The 25480-nt window shown below is 39.3% G+C and overlaps 1 pseudogene; it reads right to left on the minus strand.

Moving 5' to 3' along the window:
• The window catches only part of LOC129044249 (small ribosomal subunit protein uS2B-like), a 48619-nt pseudogene extending 24453 nt beyond the window's left edge, over window positions 1-24166 (minus strand).
• Between the last annotated feature and the right edge of the window lie 1314 nt (window positions 24167-25480).

The raw sequence follows: 25480 nt of genomic DNA on the forward strand, positions 1-25480 counted from the left end.
CTGACATCTTGCTAATGTCACTCCTCTTTGTTGCTTTAGTGGTTATACATTTTATGGCCAGGAGTGGTGGCTCACGCCTATAATCCCAGCACTTTGGGAGGCTGAGGCGGGCGGATCACGAGGTTAAGAGATTGAGACCATCCTAGCTAATACGGTGAAACCCTGTCTCTACTAAAAATACAAAAAACTAGCTGGGCGTGGTGGCAGGAGCTTGTAGTCCCAGCTACTCGGGAGGCTGAGGCAGGAGAATGGAAGGAATCCAGGAGGTGGAGCTTGCAGTGATCCGAGATTGCGCCACTGTACTCTAGCCTGCGCGACAGAGTGAGACTCTGTCTCAAAAAAAAGAAGTTATACATTTTGTTCTATTTTTTTTTATGATTGATCTTGCAGGTTTTATTACTGTCACCTTAATTTACAATTCTTTTTTAAGACAGTTTCACTCCGTCACTGAAGCTGGAGTGCAGTGGTGTGATCTCAGCTTACTGCAACCCCTGCCTTCCGGGTTCCAGCAATTCTCCTTTCAGCCTCCCAAGTAGTTGGGATTATAGGTGTGTGCCACCATGCTGGGCTAATTTTTGTATTTTTAGTAGAGACGAGGTTTCACCATGTTGGCCAGGCTGGTCTTGAACTCCTGGCCTCAAGTGATCTGCCCACCTTGGCCTCCCAAAGTGCTGGGATTACAGATGTGAGTCTTCGCACCCAGCCTCTATTCTATTCTTTTAGTGATTACCTATACCTATATATGTTACTGAGATTTGTACTATAAAATATTTTATACATACAAAAGAATACGTATTATGTACATGTAAGTTATTAAGAAAAATAAAATGAGGCCGGGCGCAGTGGCTCATGCCTGTAATCCCAGCACTTTGGGAGGCTGAGGCAGGCGGATCACAAGGTCAGGAGATCAAGACCATCCTGGCTAACATGGTGAAACCCCGTCTCTACTAAAAAATATTTAAAAAATTAGCTGGGCATGGTGGTGGGCACCTGTAGTCACAGCTACTTGGGAGGCTGAGGCAGGAGAATGGCATGAACCCGGGAGGCGGAGCTTGCAGTGAGCCGAGATCACGCCACTGCATTCCAGCCTGGGTGACAGAGTGAGACTCCGTCTCAAAAAAAAAAAAAAAAAAAGAATAATAAAATGAACAGCTGCGTAACCAACCTATAGCTTAAAAAAATAGAACTTTAATAATTTGATTGAAACCTTCAATTTGCCATTTAACCATTCTTGCTAGAGATAATTCTAATTCTGAAATTTTTGTTCTTTTTTTTTTTTTTGAGACAGAGTCTCTCTCTGTCATCCAGGCTGGAGTGCAGTGGAGTGATCTCAGCTCACTGCAACCTCCATTTCCCGGGTTCAAGTGATTCTCCTGCCTCAGCCTCTCTAGTAGCTGGGATTACAGGAGCCTGCCACCACACCCAGCTAATTTTTTTTTTATTTCAGTAGACAGGTTTTCACCATTCTGGCCAGGCTGGTCTCAAACTCCTGACCTCAGGTGATCCACCCGCCTTGGCTTCCCAAAGTGTTGGAATTACAGGCATGAGCCACTGTGCCCGACCTATTTTCTTTGATTTTCTTTATACTTTTATTATGTATGTCTCATGCACACACACACACTCACAAATACACACACTTTACAGATTTTTGAACTTAAGTGAAATCATACTGTATATCTTCTTTCGCAACTTGCTTTCTCTTTGCTTTTTTTTTTTTTTTTTTTGAGATGGAGTTTCGCTCTGTTGCCCAGGCTGGAGTGTATTGGGGTGATCTCGGCTCACTGCAACCTCCGCCTCCCAGGTTCAAGCAATTCTACTGCCTCAGCCTCCTGAGTAGCTGGGATTACAGGCATGCACCACCACGCCCAGCTAATTTTTGTATTTTTAGTAGAGACAGGGTTTCACCATGTTGGCCAGGCTGGTCTCAAACTCCTGACCTCATGTTCTGCCTGCCTCGGCCTCCCAAAATGTTGGGATTACAGGCATGAGCCACTGCGCCCAGCAGCAACTTGCTTTTTCCTTCCTCTACATTATACATTATATTTGTGATATTTATTGGGCTTATTTGTTTTTTGTTTGTTTATTTGTTTTTTGAGACGGAGTCTTGCTCTGTCGCCCAGGCTGGAGTGCAGTGGCGCCATCTTGGCTCACTGCAAGCTCCGCCTCCAGGTTCATGCCATTCTCCTGCCTCAGCCTCCCAAGTAGCTGGGACTACAGGCACCCACCATCACGCCCGGCTAATTTTTTGTGTTTTTAGTAGAGACGGGGTTTCACCATGTTAGCCAGGATGGTCTCGATCTCCTGACCTCGTGATCTGCCCGCCTTGGCCTCCCAAAGTGCTGGGATTACAGGTGTGTGCCACCGCGCCCAGGTGAAGAATATAATTAATTTAAACAAAGCATATCTGATTAAAATGCTGTGTGGAAGTAATGTTTTTCATGTTCTTAGAAGAATGATGGAGAAAAAAATAGTATTTTCAATCTGATTGAAAATCAGTCTTTATGTGATATCAAAATGGATACTATTCTATTTCCTCTCTATAACAGATATTATATTTGTGATTCTGTCTATGTGTGTGTAGTCCTACTTTTGTTAATGTGTCTTCATTTCTGGGTAAAATGAAAGCTGACCTAGAACTGTGGTCATTCCTGTGTCAAAGTTGCAACAACTGTGGTCACTGAAAAATTACTATGGCAATCTGACTGGTCCTAAAGGGATAGTTGTGTTAGACCAAGATCTAAAACAATCTGTAAAAGGCGAATGAACTGCAGTTTCAAACTGTAATAGTTTGAGCTTGTGTCAGTATTTAACCAAAAGAAACAAATATGCAGACAACTTATTCTTGGAAGGATAAAAGTCCTAGAAAACTTTGAAATGCTTCTTTACTCAGTTGCTTTTTCTTGACAATTTTATTTTAATACTGAAATATTGACAGAGCTCTAAGAAATGACATAGATGACTATGTGGTTTCTATGCTAAATAAAGTAGGTTTTTTTTTTTTTTAGAACCATCAGATTATTTTGAACTGGCATAAAAATAAGGATGTCATTTCTTTCTTAACATGATATCCTAAAATATTTATGAGGTGCTTAATTGAGAGATTATTAATATACAAAAGGAAATAAGAAAGTGACAAAATATTTAACAGCAGCACATGTATTTTTATTCTTTTTTTCCCCCAAAGGGGTTACAGATTTGTACTGATTCAGCTACATTTTCTAACCTTCCTCGTATACATTTTTTAGGTCGTGAAATTTTTAGCTAGAGTTAGTGCATAGCTGTAAGAAAATGAATATCCTGCCTTTTTCCAAACTGATTTTTGTTTCTTTATCTGCATTCTTTCATTCATTCAACATATGCTGAACTCCTGTTCTGTACAGGCACTGTGGTAGGTGGTTGGGATACCTTATTGACTAAGACAATCAGGGCTCTCTTGATGAGTCTCTAGTGCTGGATAATTTTTCCCCTCTTCTTTCATTCTTACGCTTCTCTGCCACTTTCTTTCTCTAACTTTTCTCTTCTTTACCTTTCTTTCTTTCCCTCATTTCCTTATTTCTCTTGCTTTCTCTCTTTGTCGGAAAATTGCTAAGGGACTTCCCTGTCTTCTTCAAGCTCGTCTAGGCCCAATAGATAAAACTTCTTTCTTTGCACTACACTCTTTTCCCATTGGAATTCATGGACATTCATAACTTTTGGCCTGATTTAGCTATGTCTGTACCTCCTCTGAGGGAAATTGGTTGCCAGCTGATGAGAGTATCATTTCTTCTACTGCCATGGAGTCACACTCCTCTGCCTTTCATCATGCTGCCAAACTCTGTGAAGAGTGAATCCTTTGGGGAAAGACATCTTCCTGTCTCTGTCTATGAGCAATCATTTTTTGGTTGAAACCAGTTTTTAAACATTGGTTTTATATTCGTGTACCTAAATTTATTTCCAATTTGGTTTCATTGATCACATTACTGGCTGAGTATTTTCATTTCTGTTGAGCTTCCCACCATGAATAGTGCCGAGTATTTTTCCAGCACTATTTGGTGAGATAGGGAAAGGTTAGGGAAGAAAGCCTAATATAAATTCAGAAATGGCCATTGTCCTATTGTTTTCTGACGCTGTGTAGTAAAAAAAAAAAAAAAAGAAAAACAGAAAATTGGTGTAGAGTCACAACTAAAAGTAGGTAAGGATAAGCAAGCTGGGTTCACCTGAAAGCACAGATTAATCAGAATTGTCAAATTTATTTTAGTCCTGGAAGAGTTATTTTGATCTAACCTTGGATCTTTAAAGTTGAGGATCAGAGATGTCAAGTTACTTGCCAGATGTCACACAGCAAGTTAATGACAGAGCTGGGGCTAGAACCCAGGTCTCAGTTGCCAGTTTCCTTTTTCACCAAGCAGGATATAGAAGGTAGGATATAGAAGTAATTATCTTTTGATAGAGATTGATTTGTTAGAACCTCAGCGATTCAGACTTTTATGGTCTTCACCTTGGAATTAAAGAATCTAGTTTCATATGATCCTTGTGCAACCAGCTAAGGTGTTGAAAAGAACTGGTAAGATAAAATTAACTGCTACCTACCGAATATATGGTCTGCATCGTTAGTATATCCATAGGTGTGAGTTTATTTTATATCTTGGTTATTGATGTTAGTTATTGCTTAGGGGGAAAATGTTTTTCCCCTAACCCCAAGTGCTGCAGTTATAGGTAAAGTTGGGGAAGGTGCATTTGTTTTTGGTGAATTCAGGGGATAAGTAATACATTGAAGTGTTCTGGATATAAAAACCACAGGATAGAGAGTTTAAACTTGAAAAAAAAAAACTTGAATAAGGAGTCAGAAACTTATCTACTTATTTAATTAACGTATTATATGAGGTGGCTTAGTACAGAGTTAATCTCTCTTCTTGGGAAATCATTTGATCTCTGGCTTTCTACCCCCTGAAAAGCCAAAAAAATTATTACTTCTCTGCTCCATTGGTGTGGATATTTATTTTCATTGGTGTGGCAGCCAGGCCCCAAAATGTTCCCCAATGATTCCTTGCCTCCTAGTAATCATGGCTTGTAGGGTCTTTTCCCACATTATAGTGAGTTTTTTTCTGTGTGAGCAATAGAATATGGCAAAATAATGGTATGTCACTTCTGAGGCTAGCTCGTGGAACACATTGTGGCTTCTGCCTTGTACTTTCTCGGATCCTTTACTCTGGGGGAGGCAAGCTGCCAGGTTATGAAGGTACTGAGACAGCTCTCCACGTAGCAAGGAACTGAGGCCTTCTACCAATGACCAATGAGAATTTGTAGTCTTCTGTCAATAGCCATGTGAGTGAACCATCTTGGAAATAGATCTGCCGACTCTGGTCAAACCTTCAAGTGACTGCAGCACCTGAGGTTGCTTGAATGTAACCTCATGAGAGACCCTGAGCCAGAACCATCAGCTTAGCCACTCTCAGATGCTTGACCCCAGAAACTGTATGAGATAATAGATGCTTGTTGTTTTAAGCTGTTACATTTTGAGGATAATTTGCAGCAATAGGTAATTAATATAGTTGAGAAGATAAAAGTTAAATATCCTTAGTTAATTAATTGATTTTATGAGATGGGGTTTTGCTATATTGCCCAGGCTGGTCTTGAACTCCTGGGCTCAAGCAATCTTCCCATCTCAGCCTCCCTAGTAGCTGGGATTACAGATGCACACACCACTGTGCCTGTCTCGCTAGCATTTTTTTTTTTTTTTGAGATGGAGTCTTGTTCTGTTGCCCAGGCTGGAGTACAATGGCATGATCTCAGCTCACTGCAGCTTCTTTTTCCTGGGTTCAAGCAATTCTCCTGCATCAGCCTCCCAAGTAGCTGGGATTACAGGCATCCGCCACCATGTCCGGCTAATTTTGGTATTTTTGGTAGAAATGGGGTTTCACCATATTGGTCAGGCTGGTCTCGAACTCCTGACCTCATGATCCACCTGCCTCAGCCTCCCAAAGTGCTGGGATTACAGACGTGAGCCACTGTGCCCAGTCTCTAGCATTCTTTTTTTTTTTTTTTTTTTTTTTTTTTGATACGGAGTCTCGCTCTGTCGCCCAGGCTAGATAGAGTACAGTGGTCCGATCTCGGCTCACTGCAAGCTCCGCCTTCTGGGTTCACGCCATTCTCCTGCCTCCAAGTAGCTGGGACTACAGGCGCCTGCCACCAAGCCCAGCTAATTTTTTGTATTTTTAGTAGAGACAGGGTTTCACCTTGTTAGCCAGGATGGGCTCGATCTCCTGACCTCGTGATCCGCCCGCCTTGGCCTCCCAAAGTCCTGGGATTACAGGCATGAGCCACTGTGCCCGGCCTAGCATTCTTGATTTAAAAGAAATAATAATAATAAATGGAGATTTTAATTGTGAGATTTGACCCTTATAAGCAATCACACTATATTTATTTGGCCTGTATTCAGTATTTTAATTTGATTAAAAAGAAAACTGAAGAAGAGGAAAGTTAAGTGGCTTATTTTTTGGAGGAGCTGGTAGTTGCTGAGAATTGAAATACACTTCTATTCTTTTTCCACTTCTTTTTAAAGTATGGCTCTATTCAAACAGATAGAAGTAAAGATGAAATCCAAAATGACACCAGCAAATTCAAAAGAGTTATGGTTTGCGCAAATTTTGTTTAAGGGTAAGTTTTCTGAGAGCTACTGTTTTAGTATTAAATCATTTCAAGTGGTCTGAGTCATTTTATCCTTACACACAGGTCAGTTATGCCACTTTCAGTTAATAAATGTGGAGGGGGTTCAAGAGATCATTTAAGATAGGCCTAGATATGAATATTTTTGATCAATTCAACCGACACTTGTAAAGAGCACCACCACTGGCCAGGGGATACAAAAATAAATGAGATAATAACATCTGTGCTAAAATGTTTATAGGTTGGTGGTGGGGCTGATAATTTCAATAATGATACAGGTATTTATAGGGTACAGGTAGAGTATAGAGGAGGTACATCTAACCGAGAGAGGGAGCTCGGGGAGGACAAATTATTCTCTCAAAGACACACAGCTGTGTGTGGCATCTTGAATCTGTCTTGGCTGTTTTCTAGAGACCTGGGAGTGGTAGTAACAGGATTGTATGTTGCCTTCCTATTCCCTTTCACGTATGGGTAAGGTACTGTCTATGTTTCTTTATAGAGACTCCATTCTGTGACCTCACTATTCACTGAGATATTATCCAAACTACTTTTTCTTTTTTCTTTATAGAGATGGAGTCTCCTTATGTTGCCCACGCTGGTATTGAACTACTGGGCTCAAGCAATTCTCCCACTTTGGCCTCCCAAAGTGCTGGGATGAGAAAGGTGTGAGCCACTGCACCTGGCTCAAACTTTTTTTTAAAATGACTTTGTCTGTCAACCAGGATAAGTAGAATGGGACAGAAAGACTAAGAAACAGAAACATTAAAATACAAAACAAAACCCAGGAAGTATAGAAGTGTTGGAAACGAGTCAGGAGGCTGAAATACATAAGGCCAAACTGTAAGAATAAAACATTTGGGGTGTGGGATTCTTAAAAAAAAGTATTAAACAATTCTTCTTAAAGCTTCATCACATATTTCTAGCTACTAGTCAATAAGAAATTTGTGGCAATGTGCTGGTTTGGCTTTAAGGAAAGATTATACCCATGGATCAATTTGGTAGAATCTAGAACTTACTCCTATCAGTTTGAACAAGCAAGTTTCAGACATTATAGAGCCAAGGAACTTCCAACAGTCTTCCATGAATGAGGCAATCTGAATGAAGAGGCCTTTTATAACTTCATTTTGAACTCTGCCCACAAATCAAAGGTCAGCAGGCCCTTCAATTCAAAGAGGCTGCAAAATGCCTGGAGGTGCTGCAGTGCCAGTGGTTGCTCCTGTGTGGTAGGCAGAGGGAAAAAAGAAACAAGGAAGAGGAGACAAAAGGCAAAAAGAGGGAACTGGAAAAAGAAAAGAGGGAGAGAAGGAAAGGAGAAGAAAAAGGAAGCACTAATAACTATTGCTTGTTGAGCACCACCAGCCACCATGCTAAGTACTTTGCAAACTTGATCTCAGTCCTCACAGCAGCCGTATGAGGTAGTAGTGGCAGTACTTTTGTTTTACTGATTAGGATATTGAAGCTAAAAGAAGGTAATTTGTCAAAAGTCATACAGCTAATAAGTAGCAAAGCTGGACTTTGAACCCAGGTCTGTCTGCCTTCAAAATCTAGCACTCCTCACTACAATGCCACAGAGGAAACATGTTCACCTATTAGGATCTGAGAGATACCTACCACTGACGATGACTGGCTGGGCTCTTCTGTGGCTGGCCCCTGGATTTTTTTTAAGTTTGTAGACAAGTCTTTAACAGGATAAAGATCCCTTAATTGGATTTGCCTGTTATCCAATATTGCACACCACATCACATGCTGTGCTTCAGTTCCCTACATGAATCAGTTAAAACCTTCCCATTTAGTCTAATGAACCCTAATTTCAGACAAAGGTAACCGTCACCTTTTGTTTCATCCTGTGCTTTTATTTTTCAAATACCAGAGCCGACCTCTGAACTCAATCTGCACTTGCCTATTGATGCATAAATATCTATAATATCACAGTAAATTAAATTCTATTTTAAAGGGTTTCTATTTAACAATCTGTCAGAATTTTCACAGTATTTGATTTCTGGTCCCCTCTGTCCAGTGACAGGTTTATCTCAATATGGCTTGATTAATGAAACCTTTTATTTGGTGTAAGCACACCTATTACTACCATAGTCTCTTAATGCTTGCTTAGGCAACACTGAAGTCTGGCAGCAGGGACTCTCAAAACTTCTAGCTTCTTTAGCTCCACCAGAACATCGGGTGCGATTAACGGGCTGGGAGACTGATCCCCTCCTAGTGGGGAGCATGGTGATGTTAGTGTCAGTTAAATGATACGGCACTCCGTCTCAGAGGCTTGGCCAAACTCTCTTTTAATTTCTAGGGTTTAAAAAATGTTTCCGACTTAGTGCCAACAAATCCGCCTTTCTCTCCATTGCTACGTTGTCCTTGTATGTCCGTCACTGAGGGGCATTGTGGACGTCTCCTTCGGGAGCCAATAAATTGCAGTGTGCACTGTGTAGCTGAGAAGTGGGATGCAGTCTAAAATAAAATAACATATTGAAAAAAAGGGCCTTAATGAAGCCAAGGGGCCAGGCACTAATAGCTCTTAAGAAATAGAAATGACTTTATGATGGGTATTCCACAAGCAGCCTTTTCAGAAAACAAGAGTGCAATTGAATTATGTTTTGTTCTTGACGAGTATTTACCTCGAAGAGAAGCTGCTGTTTCTACTGGACTATCTCCTTCGTGTCCCACATGCTTTCAAAACCCCGGGGAAAGAAATGCCTTGGTTTGCACATACACTCAAAATGTTGTCACTCTGTTTTACATTGCTATTAAATGTTTAATAACATTAAAAGTGAGACATTGAAAATAAAATTTGAAACTTATTTGTGCTGGAGACATTGTCTTCTCTGCAGTTTTCCTATCTAGTGTTTTCTGTACTGGTAAAATGATTTGCTTCTGCCATATATTACGCTGTTTCTTATTTGTACCCCTGTCTCCTGCTGATACTTAAAACAGCTCATACTTCTTTTTAAACGTTGTTTTTTTCGTTTGTGGTCATTATGGCTTTAAGTGTAGTAAATTCCACCTGGAGAATTTAACGGTTTGGCTGTTATTTTTAAATGTTCTGAGGTGGGAAAGAGAATACAGTAATATTAATAGGTATGATTCAAGTTTATAATAAATAATAAAAAAGTCAGATAAATGAAACAAATGAGTCTGTTATTTAAAAAGAACATTATGATAGTTAACATTCTGTTAAGACTTGAGTATTTAAAGGGAAACTAACCCCTAAAAACATTAGAAAAAAGTATTTTGTTTACTTACTGTCCCAGATTGATTATTAATTTGATTACTTGAGTTTGCAGTTTGTTATTCAACATATATGCTTACATAGACCTTAAAGCACAGGAGTTTTCCTTCTGGAGTTTTAGTAGTGAAGAGGAAAATATCACAGGAAATATTTCTTGTAAAGGGGTAACATCAGATTTTTATTATCAGTTTAGTGTTAATAGAATTCCTTGTAATCATACTGGAAAAATAAAGTATAGTTTAACTGTACTTTCAAAATTAGATATATGGTTTAAGAATATTCAATAAAGTAAAAAAGTAGAGAAACTAGTTTAATTTAAAATGATGCTGAAAGTTAATCAAATAATTTTCAGTAACATAATTAACTAGTATTTGGATCTTGTGTTCTATTTGAAATATATATATATATATGCCATTTTTCTTCATTAAAAATGTTCTTTTGCAAGAAAATACAGAAACCTCTTAATGAGATTCTGAGTGGAGAATTATGATTCTCCAACATGTTTCTCCGGTTTTAGTTTATTTCACATCATGCTTTTTAAACTTCGACAACAAATATTGTTGTACCATGAAGACAGCAAATCTAAACAATTACATATGTAGTCCAAAGGCATACACAAGAAAATCAATATTTGACATCTTTGCAACTCCCTCTTTGCACTAGCATTCAATAGCTCTTATTCATTATACACTTATATCTCTTTCAGATTCGCCTTTGTCACTAGAAACCCATTTTTTTTTTCTCCTTTGACTTCCACATAACTTCTTTGCCCTGTACTTTTACAGATGCCTTCTGGCTATAAATACTAATGAAATCTCTTTGCTTAATTCAATTTTGCTGGTACACTTACAGTTATGACCTAACTTTCCCACGAGAGAGACTGATTGAACATTCCACTACCTTATGGATGGGAGCAAACATTCTTACAGAACTGGACTGACAATTTCCATAATTACAGAATTCACAGCCTAATGACCTTAAAAAACAATAAAAAGATCTCTTGTTAATTCCATCTCTGTTACTGACATTCAAGATATTTCATTTTTCACGGGACAACAAATTTACTTTTTTATTTTCCAAAGAGCAGTCTATCCTTTCCCCCCAGATTAAATTTTCTGAATATTGAAGTATCCCATTGAATATTTAGCATTTCTTTGTCTTTTAAAAGTTAGAATATTTATGATCCTTAGAATGAGTTTGACTGATTTATAGCAATCAATTATAAGAGTACGTTTTCAAATAGCCCTTTTAAAAATGAAGAATAGAATAATTAAAAAGATCACAAGTCCTCCCTTGCATATAATTATTTCATTATTTCATTACAGTGCAGAAATTATTTTTGCTGACTGTGAGCAATTTTAATTGAGCAAGATCTGTGTTAATATCCAATAGCAAGCAGTTCTTCCTAAGAAATAAGATCATTAATTGCCTAAATTTTATTCAGTACAGGGAGTCTTATGAGTCACATTGCAATATAAACCTAATCACTAGGTAGAGTGGGTACAATACCTTTTCTGTAGTGTAGATATCCTAAAAGCATAACCTGCCTGCTAATTTATTCCTTCAACAGGTTTATTGCCTTATTAAGCATTTGTTTTGTAGAATATTCTTAATCTATCCAGACTATCACAGAAAAACTGTGATAATGAAACATTAAAATTCAGACTTGAAGTCTACTAAAGCCAGCAGGAGTAATCAAAGCTAAAACACAGCATCTTTGATTATTTCTAAATACCAAAATGCTCAGCACCCTGGAATATATTCTGGAAGCTTTTGGCTTACAAATAAAGACTTTGTGAGGTATGGAAATCTTCACTATAGTAAGATAGCCTGTTATTAAGTGAAGCTAAATTAAATGTTAATAATAGCCATTTTCTTGGAAAAATCTAACATTCATCATAAACGTTATAGTAATCTTGGCATATCTAAATATTTTATACATATCTAAGATATTTTCTTCCCATAAATATTTTACATATATTTATTGCTACGGGAAGAATGTATAAATTGTAATAAAATTCATCAGAACCACTATCTTAATGACCTAGACTGTTTTGAGAAAGTGTGAGTGAACATATTAAAAAACTTATTTGTCATTATATATATTTTAGTATTGAATATGATGCTGTTGCTGGTCTGACTTAGACCTTAAGTGAAAAGTACAGTATTCTTACTTTAACTTCTTGTTTGTTTGCTTTTGTGTGTAGTTTTTTGTTGTTGTTTGTTTTGTTTTGTTTTGTTTTTAAGACACAAGGTCTCACTCTGCTGCCCAGGTTGGAGTGCAGTGGTGTGATCACAGCTCATTGCAGCCTGGAACTCCTGGGCTTAGGTGATCCTCTCACCTCAGCCTCCTAAGTAACTAAGACTACAAGCAGGTGCCACCATGCCTGGCTAATTTTTTAAAAATACAGACAGGGTCTTGCTATGTCATCCAGGCTGCTTAGTTTAACTTCTGAAAGTGGAAATAAAATACATGAAAAACTCACTGGTATTAATTGGTAAATTTGTGTATTCATTTAGCAAATATTTACTGAGCACTTCTGTGTGTTAGGTATAAGTCTAATGTGCTAAAACTAGTTTTCCACATCCTTTCAAGAGAAACATTAGCATTTTTGCCTTCTTTGCTTGGATTCATTTGCTGCTAAAAGGAGAAATTGGCCAGCAGTGCAAGCCTGTAATCCTAGCACTTTGGGAGACTGAGGCAGGAGAATTGCTTGATCCCAGGAGTTTGAGACCAGCTTGGGGGACATAGACAGAATCTGTCCCTACCAAAGAAAAAAAGAGAGAGAGAGAGAGAAGGATAGAGAGACTGGCCAGCTTGATACTTAACTACCAATTTAGAAGTTATGGAGTTGTTTACAATGATAATTTCTGGATTTCAGTATTTAATGTGTCAGCAATAATTGAAGCCTACTGGAACTCTGTAAGAAATGAGTTACTATTGTGAATAGGACAATTTTCGTATTTGGAACTTCTTTACTGGAGAGTAAGAATTATGTATGTTACAGAAGGCAAAACAAACTATCACCTATAGGAGTTATTCTTACAGTGAAAGAATTCTAGCATGGTGTGTTGGGTGGGTGATGTGATCTGGAAGAATATGAACTAGACTATCCAGAGTCCTGGGTTCTGCTACTGCTCCTAACTAGCTATAAGACTTTGGGCATCTTGAAACCTCTCTGAACCTTAGTTCCAGATCTGGAAAATGTGGATCATAATCCTTGCTCTGCCTCTTCGTGGGGATGCTATCATGATAAATAGTAGCTTCCTCATTTGTAAAGTGAAAGTTTTCAAATTAGAGCAGTTCTTAAAGTGAGAGTAGTTCATGAATCCCCTTGAAACAATGCATTTTTTTTAATATACATTCATCTGTTCATCTTTCTGGGTATGAGGTCCATAGCTTTCGTCAGATTCTCAAATAGGCAAGTGATCCCAAGAAAGTTAAGAAATGCTGAATTAGAGAATCTCTAACATCCTTTCTACTCTTAAATTCAAATTCCATTCTCCGTCTCTGAATAATATGAAAGCACTTTGAAAGAGTGCTCTTCAGGTTCTAGGGCTCCTGTTAGGGGAGGGAGAAATGTTGAATCAAGAGGGAAAACATCTACTATGATTTATAAACATATTTTAATGTAAAAATTTGCATTTAAAAGGAGTGGCCCTGTTTTCTGTGTTAAAACCCCATTTGGTGCTATTGAGTTTGTTCTTTATTCTTTTAACCCAGTGAAAATTGTTGATCTTGCTGTAGGGAAAAATTAAACTCTTTGGATCTCCAAACAAGGAAGTTTCAGCATTCCCTTATGGATCAGAGAAACCTTAGAGGCCTGCAATTGTTGCTTCCAGTTTAGCTGCCCCTCAAATTCAAGTGAATATTTTTCCTTCTCCCTTTACCCATCTCCAGAAATAAAGCAGGTGACAGGGTTTTCAGAATCTTAAAAAAAAAAAAAAAAAAAAGAAAGAGTGCTAAACAAATGCAAAGTATCATTCTCCATCTCTCTTTATGGATCTACTCTATGTAAGAGTCATAGCCATACTTGGAATACTGATATTATATTATGTTGCATGGGTTATTGAATAAACATATTGCCTGAGGGAATTCCTCAAATGCAAGGTTCAGTATTAAACCCCTAGGAGAATTAGAGTGTGCCATAGAGACTCAGAGAAAATAGAAAATAAATCTAGGTGAGAGTGCAAAAAATGTTGTGTTTTTTTTTTTTTTTTTTTTTTTTTGAGATGGTGTCTCGCTCTGTTGTCAGGCTGGAGCACAGTGGCGTGATCTTGGCTCACTGCACCCCCTGCCTCCCGGGTTCAAGTGATTCTCCTGCCTCAGCCTCCTGAGTAGCTGGGACTACAGGCACACGCCACCACACCCAGCTAATTTTTGTATTTTTAGTAGAGATGGGGTTTCACCATGTTGGCCAGGATGGTCTCAATCTCTTGACCTCGTGATCTACCCACCTCGGCCTCCCAAAGTGCTGGGATTACGGGCGTGAGCCACTGCGCCCGGCCGCAAAAATATTTTAATATAGGTACACAGTAGTTTGTTGGACAACATGAAACTATTAATTTAGCATTAATTATTAATCAGTATGAGGCTACTGATCTAGTTCTACTCTGGATTATGACAATGGTAGCTGGGCCTCAATTTCCTCTTCTCTAATTCAAAGCTCAGAGGCAGGTGGGTGAAGATCAGTTTAGTGCAGTTGAAAGTGTTCTTAGTCAACTGTACAGTGTTACACAAAAACAAGGCATTCTCTATTCAAAGCATGAAATCCCACTATTAAGGATTTCCTTATTGGTCAGGGGCAAGGTTGCTGGGGAGGTTGGGGGAAAGACATTGAGCTAGAGTACTCTTAACCACAGTGAACAAAATCTACTGCATAGAAATAATGTTTTTCATCTAAGAAATAATTTATCTTTTCCTTTCTAGATTTGAATCAGAATAGAGTGAAAAGAACATTTTGTTCCAGAACTTGTTCTCTTTCTTACTAAGGGTGACTCTGAGTTCCTAGATAGATCTTACACTTTTTTTCTTTTTTCTATTTTTTTTTTTTTTTGAGATAGAGTCTTGCTCTGTTGCCCAGGCTGGAGTGCAGTGGCGTGATCTCAGCTCACTGCAACCTCTGCCTCCTACGTTCAAGCGATTCTTCTGCCTCAGCCTCCCGAGTAGCTGGGACTATAGGTGCGTGCCACCACGCCCGGCTAATATTTTGTGTTGCCCAGGCTGGTCTCAAACTCCTGAGCTCAAGTGATCTGCCTACCTTGGCCTCCCAAAGTGCTGGGATTACAGGCGTGAGCCAACACACCCTGCCAGATCGTATACGTTTTAATATCCATAGCCCTATGCCAGGACTCAGTAAAATGTATACATTGAATGCCCCTGGGCTGGTTACTTACTTCCTCTGAGCAATGTTTTCACTATTTGTAGGACTAATAATAATAATAATAATAATAACAAAACCCTGGCTACCATTGAAGTAAGCTGCACCAAGTACTTTACCTATGTTATTTTGTCCCAGCCTAATAACAATCCTGTGAAATATTATTCTCATTTTAAAGGTTAGGATTCTGGCTGAGCGCAGTGGCTCACGCCTGTAATCCCAGCACTTTGGGAGGCCAAGGCGGGTGGATCACCTAAGGTCAGGGGTTCGAGACCAGCTTGGCCAACATGGCGAAACCCCATCTCTACTAAAAATACAAAAATTAGCCAGGCGTTGTGGCACAGCTACTCGGGAAACTGAGGCAGGAGTTCAAGCAACTGCTGCTTGAACCGAGCAGATGGAGGTTGCAGTGAGCTGAAATTGCACCACTGCACTCCAGCCTGGGTGACAGAGTGGGACTCCATCTCAAAAATAAATAAATAAATAAAAATAAAATAAAATAAAGGCTAGGATTCTGGTTGGTGGGCGTGGTGGCTAATGCCTGTAATCCCCACACTTTGGGAGGTGAGGTGGGTGGATCACCTGAGGCCCGGAGTTCAAGATCACCCTGGCCAACATGGTGAAACCCCGGCTCTACTAAATATACAAAAATTAACTGAGTGTGGTGGCGGGTGCCTATAGTCCCAGCTACTTGGGAGGCTGAGGCGGGAGAATCGCTTGAACCTGGGAGGCAGAGGTTGCAGTGAGCCAAGATCCAGCCATTGCACTCAAACCTGGGTGACAGTGAGACTGTCTCCAAAAAAAAAAAAATAAATAAATAAATAAATAAAAATAATAAAGGTTAAGATTCTGAGGTTCACAGAAGATAAGTTACTTACTTAAGGCTATAACCACCTTATAAATTTATTAGAAAGATAAAATTATGTAATGTACTTGATCATGCTTTGAAAACTGTTTAGGCTACATAAATGTAGTGCTGCTGCTGCTCCTCTTTCACTTTTTGTTCCTTTTGTCAGATGATCCAGCTTCAAAGATTTTACTTTATTAACAGCCTTCCCATTGAAAGAAGAAGGTGCTTTGCTACAAGGTTTACGGTACATTGTGTCCCAGAAGGGCAGATTTGGCGATGACAAGAAATGGTTGTTGCCAGGTCATTTTTGAATCGGCTAGATTTATCTGTTGTGTCACCAAATAGCTCTGCTGTTAGCTGAGAGAAGGAATGAAGAGGAACTATGACTGTTTGATGATTAAGACCCTTTGTAAATATTCTGCTTGGAGCTCCTCCCATTCCCTCACCATTAAAATAGATTAGTGTCTAGATTAAAATCACAAAAGCCAAGATCTAAAGCTAAGATTTAAGGTTGGAGTATCAGTCTTAACTCATGAGTGCAAAACCAGGAATCTTGGTAGGACCAGGTTCATGAGTTTGCTCTGAATCTCTTGGTTTCTGTGGAGCTGAGATTTATATTCACTATAATATACAAAGTTGAAATAATTTAAAACTTCATAACATAGCAAAGACAGGATTATAGTTGTAGAATGGGACCATCTCCCAACTTGTCACTGGAGGAATGGTAAAGTCAAATTAGAGTAGAACTACTGATAACTGTGGGGAATTACCTTTTATTTCTGAAAACTGTATTTCTCTTTGGTTTAACAAATACCCTTTTATGGGGCAATTTGATTTTGTGCAATGTTTTGTGCTTAAAAAATCTAATAGGAGACCTGATGGAGAGATTTGATCATTTATTGCCCATCTACACATTTACTAGTAATGATGAAAGATTTGTTGGTGTCTAGTTTATCTGAGAGAGAGTGATGAGCCACACCAGAAGAGAGGATGGGAAATCTGGGCTCAGTGCCCAGGATTTTTCTTTGCTATTTGGATCACTGTGTTTGCTAGAATATTTAATTAATCCCACTCTTGGAGTAATGCTTATTGCTAATGGCCGTTGCTGAGCTGAAATATTAAACCATATGTAATATATCTTCAATAAAATTTAGATTTAAAAGTCCCTAAATGATGTATGTGTTTGACAGTCCTTAATGAAAGCTGATTAAAGAAATTCCAGAGAATGGATACGCTTAATAGTAACAGTTCTTTTCATTCATGTGAAAGGAAGTTCAGTATTATAAAATGAAACATAAGGAATTAGCACAATATTTGGGGTAGGGCTATACCAGTTCTTGAATATATAGGTTTTGGTTTTTAGTTTTGTTAAATATTTGGCTCTTCTACTGTATCTCTGGTGAGGGTCTTTCCTGAGTTATTTAAGACAGTTCTTTTTGGAATACGGTTTAGCCATAGGTAGACCATCAGGGAACTCTGATAATTCTCTTTTGAGTAATTCAATACATGGCATGATTTTCTCTTACTATTGAACCAATGCCTCAGCAAAGGGTTAGAGGAATTCTGCTGTTTGTAGCGAAAATCTTGTGCCAGAAGCGTTAACCTTGAAGTTCTGTACACTTTGCAGGTCAGGCAATTTACCACAGTTATCCTAGTTACTTATTTAAGGATGTGGCAAGGAGAGCCTCCAAAAAGTGAACTGATAAATGTGAGTGGAGGAAAAAAATCAATTTCTTTTTTTTGAAAGGACAGATCTAGAATTGTAATGATGGAAGGAATTCTAAGATTCCGTTAAAATATCTCTTGAACAGGTCAAAACAGGCAAAGGGTCTGACATATTGGAGTGTGGCTGGGTAGTCCAGGGATAGAATATTAGAAATGAGACAGTACTTAAGAATTTGGTCAAATTGAGTTGTCTTCAAACTTTGTAACTCCTTGAGTTACTTTATGCAAACAAACTTTTTTTTTTTTTTTTTGAGACAGAGTTTCATTCTTGTTGCCCAGGCTGGAGTGCAATGGCACAATCTTAGCTCACCGCAACCTCTGCCTCCCAGGTTCGAGCGATTCTCCTGCCTCAGCCTCCCGAGTAGCTGGGATTACAGGCATGCACCACCACGCCTGGCTAATTTTATACTTTTAGTAGAGATGAGTTTTCTCCATGTTGGTGAAGCTGGTCTCGAACTCCCGACCGCAAGTGATCTGCCCACCTCGGCCTCCCTAAGTGCTAGGATTACAGGCGTGAGCCACCGCGCCTGGCCTACAAACTCTTATATACTTAATATGTAAAACAGATTTGAGGGGAGCTATTCTCCTTGAAGCCAAAGAGCTTGAACCTGTTCATAATGCTTCCTCCTTTCTCCATCATTATTAGCATAGTCTGAAAATCAGTTATCTACTTCAACTCTTTCATTTGACATATATAAGCATTTATTTCCAAGAGGAGTAAACTGACTTGTTCAAGGGTGTATAACTAAACAGTGTCAGGGCTTAGTCTCAGACCAGTGCTTTGCTCTGTTATATACTTTCTACTTCAAACACTCTCTGCTTCTTGCAGGGAATTTTGGTAAGAGAGCAACCTTCTCTACAAGAATTCTAGGAAAAAGTAATGTAGTCAGGAGTTGCAAAGACAAATGGGGCATATGGTCACAAATATTATTCCTTGATACATTCATAAAACAGGAGTTTATTGATCATCTATTATGTGCAAGGCACAGCTTGAGGCTACAGAGAAAGTACAGAATTCCAGAATAGAAGAAGTCGTGTCTTTACTATTCTTTGTCCCATATTTTCTCCTTAAAAATATGAACAAAGCAATAATTTACAGAATATGAATGATACACTCATAATAGTGTTTTTTTGGGTATAGACTCTGGAGTCAGACTATCTAGTTTTGAAGTCTGGCTCTGAAGTTATCTTGGGCAAATCACTTAACTACTTCTCCCTGTCCCCCTCCCCGCTCCCACTCCCACCTCCTCCTCCTTCTTCTTCTCCTCCTCCTTCTTCTGCTTCTTCCCCTTCCCCTCCTCTTCCTCCTCCTTCTCCTTTTCCTTCTCCTTCTCCTCCTCCTCTTCCCCCTCCTCCTCCTCTTCCCCCTCCTCCTCCTCTTCCTCCTCCTCCTCTTCCTCCTCCTCCTCTTCCTCCTCCTCCTTCTCCTTCTCCTCCTCCTCCTTCTTCTTCTTTTGAGACAGGGTCTTGCTCTGTCGCCCAAACTGGAGTGCAGTGGTGCAGTCATTGCTCATTGCAACCTCTGCCTCCCAGGCTCAAGAGATCCTCTCATCTCAGCCTCCCAAGTAGCTGGGAATACTGGTGCACCCTACTATGCTCAGCTAATTTCTTTTTTTTTTTAATTTGTAGAGATGAGGTCTTGCTATATTGCCCAGACTAGTCTTGAACTCCTGGGCTCAAGTGATCCTCCTGTCTCAGCCTCCCAAAGTGCTGGGATTACAGGTGTGAGCCACTATGCCCAGTGAAATTGCTTAACCTCTCATGCCTCAGATTTCTCATCGGTAAAGTAGGAATAATAATGTTACAACATCATAGAATATTTGTGAGCATTAAATGAATATATGCATTCATTTATTATATAAATGTATATTTTTGATATATTAGAATAAATCTTAGCTGCTATTATTATGTCTTATGTCACTCACCATGACAATTTGAGAGTCCCCTCTAAATCAGTGTTTTGGCTTCTTATGTATATTGTTCAACAAATCATATGGAATTACATTTTGCATACCTAAGTTACTAAAGCATTGTCAATTCAATTTGGTAATCTTATTTTAGCAAATGGTTAACACCTATACAGTATATATAATATATATAGTATGATATACTTCACTCACTCATGAATTTTTTTTTTTGAGATGGAGTCTCACTCTGTCACCCAGGCTGGAGTACAGTGGCGTGATCTCTGCTCATTGCAACCTCTACCTCTTGGGTTCAAGCAATTCTCATGCCTCAGCCTCCCGAGTAGCTGGGATCACAGGTGTGCACCACCATGCCCAGCTAATTTTTTGTATTTTTAGTAAAGATAGGGTTTCGCTATGTTGGCCAGGCTGGTCTTGAACTCCTGGCCTTAAACTCCTGGACTTAAGTGATCTGCCTGCCTCAGCTTCCCAAAGCGCTGGAATTATAGGCGTGAGCCACCGCACCTGGCCTTATAAATCTTTTTTGTTGTTGTTGTTTTAAAGACAGAGTCTTGTTCTGCCACCCAGGCTAAAGTGCAGTAGTGCAATTGTAGCTCATTGCAGCCTCGAACTCCTGAGCTAAAGTGATCCTCCCACTTCAGCCTCCTCAGTGGCTGGGACTACAGGTGTGTGCCACCATAACTGGCTAATTTAAAAAAAATTTTCTTAGAGTTGGGGTGTTGCTGTGTTTCTCAGCTGGTCTCAAGCTCCTGGGCTCAAGCGATCATCCTGCCTTGGCCTCCCAAAGTGTTGGGATCACAGGTGTGAGCCACCATGCCTGGCTCACTCATGACTCTTAAGATGCTTTGTACTTCTTGAATGGGAATCTTGATAATCAGAAATATGCGACATTCACAAGTGATATCCTTAGGCCATTGCTTATTCTTTCAATACATATGGTATCTCCTCAAACAAAAAGTAAGACTTTGGACATGGACATAATCATATGTGTCTCTTCATGTTTCTAGAGTCCAGGCCTGTAACTTGAGATGTTTCCTATGTATTTATGTCACAGATTCTATTGTTAGTGGCAATATCACTTCTCAATTTTTGTTTTTCTTTTCTAATTTTAAACTATCAGCCTAATTATAATATCTTCTGTACTAATTTTTCTTTGTTCCACTGGATCTAAAGTTAATAAATTTGTTGAACCATGAATAAGAGCAAAAAGCTAGCACAGGTAGGTACAAGCCATATGCATTGCTTTAATGAATAGTCACCGTGACATACGGAGGAGGACTGCCCAATTAATTATTGGGTTTGATGGAGTTGCTGCTCGCCTGCATGAGTTAGTCCAGGGGCCAATTTATAGTGTTAAAATCCTGTGATGGGCTGGTCTGACCAATAAACAAAGTAAATAAATGAACCAAGTTGATTCAGTAGCCCAGATAATTTGTGAGATTAGCAAGAAAACATTATATTGCTTTTTATTTTTTTGAGGCAGGGTCTCACTCTATCACCCAGGCTGGAGTGCAGTGTGCAATCATGGCTCACTGAAGTCTTGACCTCTGGGACTCAAGCAATCCTCCTGCCTCAGCTTCCTGAGCAGCTGGTACTATAGGCACACACTACCATACCTGGCAATGTTTTTAAAATTTTTTTGTAGAGACAGGGTCTCGCTATGTTGCCCAGGCTTGTCTCGAATTCCTGGGCTCAGGAGATCCTCCCACCTTGGCCTCCCAAAGTGTTGGAGTTACAGGTATGAGCCACCATATCTGGTCAAGAATTAGTAATATTACTTAAAATTTGTAGTATATTGGAGCACTGGAAAATAGGTATATATCCAATAGGACTCTTCAGGTTGTGAGTAACCAAAAACCCAACTCAAACCAGATTGAGCAAAAGGTGAAATCTACTAGCTCAAACAACTGAAAAATTCAGAGGTAAATTTTTCTGACTTTCATTTACACTTGATCTAGGGGGCAATGTCTGCCTCCATCTGTCAGCTTACCTCTCCTCCATAATGGTATGCCACAAGGAGGCAACGTGCCATTTAGCAACCCCATGCCTGTATCTTCCCAGGATTCAGCCCAGCAAAAAGTAGAGTGATTCTTGGCAACTACCATGTGAGTCTTGGGCATTGGAACAACTTAGGTCACAGGTCAACCCCTGAGTCAACAATGTTAGTAGGAGGATTTGATACTCTGATTGGCAAGGACTAAGGCACATGGTCTCTTCCTGGTAAAGCCCTAGCAACTACATGGGAAAGTGATGATTTTCCAAAGGACATTTGAGTAGCTCCCAGAAATAATAAGGAGCAGACAAATATCTATTAGAAGGGAAAATAAAATTCTTTTTAAACAAACTAATATCAAAATGCCAGATAAGAAAACAGACATTCTTATATATTATTTCAAGTGGGCTATTTGGGAATATCTACCAAAAATTCAAGTGCACATTGTCTTACACAATTTCACATCAAGAAATTTATCCTACAGATAAATCATACCAGTGTACAAAGATGTTATTTAAAGGATGATCACTGAAACATTGACTGTAACAGCAAAACACCGTCCATTGACATGGAAGTTGTTAAATTATGATACATTTATAGAGGAGAATATTGCACAATTATTTTTAATGAGGTAGATCTATATGTTCTAATATGGAAAGAAGTCTATGATAATTTAAGAGAAAAAAAGCAAATTGCAAGAAAATAGGCAAATATGGCCCTGCTTGTATAAATGAATAAAAAATACCTGGAAGAATATCCAAAAGTGTTTAACACTGCTTATTGCTGGGGAAGAAATTCTAGGGAGTTAGGAGTGGCAAGAAGAAGACATTTGCTTTTCACTTTATATCCTGTGGGGCTTTAATTTGTTTACCTGAGTACTTGTTACTTTCATTACTTTAAAAAGTCAGTCTAGCCGGGCATGATGGCTCATTCCTATAATCCTAGCACTTTGAGAGGCCAAGGCAGGAGGATCATTTGAGCCCAGGAGTTTGAGACCAGTTTGAGCAACATAGAGAGACTCCATCTCTACAAAAAATGAAAAAAAAAAAAAAATCAGCCAGTATGGTGGTGTGTGCCTGTGGTCCCAGCTACTCAGGAGGCGGAAGTGGGAGGATTACTTGAGCCTGGGAGATCAAGTCTGCAGTGAGCTGTGAGCATGCCACTGCACTCCAGCCTGGGTGACAGAGTGAGACCCTGTCTCAAAAGAAAAAAAAAAGGAATTCCGTTTCATTGAGCACCTGTTATGTTAGTAGCTGTATGGCTTTGGTGAATTCAATTAATTTCCCTGACCCTCAGTTTCTTTATTTTTCAAGTGGGGGTAATCATATTAATAATATTTGCCTTACATTGTAACTGGGAAATTATAGATAAAATATGCTAAATGCTTGAGTGTAGTAGACATCTAGTAAATCATTGCTATTATTAGTAGTAATTACTTCAGTTTGTGAGTAATTACTTCTTTTTCTTTTTCTTTTCTTTCTTTTTTTTTTTTTTTTTTTGGTTTTTGTTTGAGACAGAGTCTCACTCTGTCACCCAGGATAGAGTCTAGAGTGCAGTGGCGCCATCTCGGCTCACTGCAACCTCCACCTCCCAGGTTCAAGAGATTCTCATGCCTCAGCCTCCCAAGTAGCTGTGACTACAGGCATGTGCCACAATACTCAGCTAATTTTTGTATTTTTAGTAGAGTCAGGGTTTCACCATGTTGGCCAGGCTGGTCTCGAGCTCCTGGCCTCAAGTGATCCTCCTGCCTTGGTCTCCCAAACTGCTGGGATTGCAGGCTTGAGCCACTGTGCCCACCCTGTTTTCTTTACTGTTCTTCGTCTGCAGAAGTAGTCATCAGGCATGACCTCCCATGGGTGCTCACAGGAGATGGTGCCGTGCATGTGCAGAACTTCCCAGGCCAAGATCCACCACATCGGACCCACTGAGTGAGCCCCCTTGTCATTGCATGAGATGGTGATGATCACATAGTGTAGAGGAGAATAAGTGTGACACAGAACAATGGTAGTCAGTTTAACATACAATACCCCTGTGAAAGGTTGGTGGTCAGCCGTGTGATCAGTAACCATCAGAAGACATGGCTCCCACAAGGCTGCCTGGATCTGGTTAGTAAAGGAACCAGAAATAAGAGTGGCTCTAGTGGCAGCAGCAAACTTCAGCGTAGCCTGCTGGCTGACATTCCTGGAGGATGTGACACTGACAGCAGCTGAGTTTCCAAATGGCAACAATGGCACAAGCTGCCAGCCAAAGCTTCTTGCAGGTCCTCTTCAGATTTATCATGTAGATGCCATCACTTTTCCTTTTGTAGTGTATCATTTGGAAGTCAAGGTCGGTGCCACCTAAGTGGATTCCTGCTGGAAGGAATGTGAGGACATTCTCCTTCATCTTCAGGGCATCAAGGGCTCCAAACATTGTGAAAGTTTCTCTTTAAATTACAACATGCTGTATGGATCTCTGACTGGGGAACATGGACAAATACACCCAAAGTTTGATTGCTAGTATAGCTCACTCTTCTGTGGCTAGAAATCCTGAAGAATAAAACGTTAAGGGAGTTATTATGCTGACTACAACACCCAGGCTTAGGAACTAGTGAGCATAAGACCTCAAATTTCTTTCTGGCTCTCATTATGAAAGTCATGATTGTTTCCCTTGCGTCATCCTCTGCATGTGGCTTTTCATCTTACATTCTGGCTTTGCTCCAGGAGACACACTGTCTTATGCCAGGGACCTGGTGGAAAGGTCACCCCCAGAATGGCCAGGCTGGGAAGAGCTCACTTAACAGTGTAGGTCCTTAACTGCATTTCTTCAAGCGCCACCTTAATGGCATATAAGCAGAAGTGAAAAATTCCAAAGGGGACTAAAATTTAGATTTTGGCCTGATAGTATAACTAGAAGGTTTTTTTGCTTTGAATTACCATAAGTAGGAGTGAGTGAGTTTCTGTCATTCCCCTACCGAATAAAATATTGAATTTATGATGAATAGTTGTTAAATAGAGTGATCTGGACTTATTCTTTCCAGCCTAGTGAGACCCATCCCAACCTTTTACAGACAGTTTCTTTAAATATAGCATGAGAAACCTCAGTGTCCTCTGGAGGGTTTTGTAAATGGATGCCAGCCCAGTCTTTATTAAACTGGGCTTATATGTCATATAATTGCCTGTCTTGACATACCTCTTCCAGGCTTTGTTGGAAGGGTTTGTTAAGGGTTCTTTTCTGCTGTAAATGATGATCCTTGGTGTTTTTGTCATTGTTTTTGTTGCTTCAACTTTATCTTTTTCTATGTTTTTCCTGAATTTTTTGAAGTTTCTATCTTTTTCAATTAGTTGTTTTTCCTTTTAAATCTACATAGATGATGTCTACTGATTCCCTTCAATCCAATTCAAAGTCCTATAGCAAACATTTACTGACCATCTACTCTATACAAATCATGCTGGTGCTGTTTTCCAAAGCTTCAACATAGTTTTAGAGTTGTAACATCCAATATGGTAGCTATTATCTATATGTGGCTATTTAAATGTAAATTAATTAAAATTAAATTAAATTAAAATTTCAGTTCCTTTTTTGTACTAGACTTACTTCAAATGCTCAGTAGCCACATGTGACTAGTGGCTACTGTATTAGCCAGTGTGGGTACAGAAAGTTTCCATCACTGTGGAAAGTTCTACTGGACAGTGCTATTATAGTGCATCAGTTATTTAGAACTACAACTCACTACCTGTCTTTCAT

The sequence above is a fragment of the Pongo pygmaeus genome, chromosome 1 (assembly GCF_028885625.2).
Source record: "Pongo pygmaeus isolate AG05252 chromosome 1, NHGRI_mPonPyg2-v2.0_pri, whole genome shotgun sequence".
Classification (NCBI taxonomy): Eukaryota; Metazoa; Chordata; class Mammalia; order Primates; family Hominidae; genus Pongo; species Pongo pygmaeus.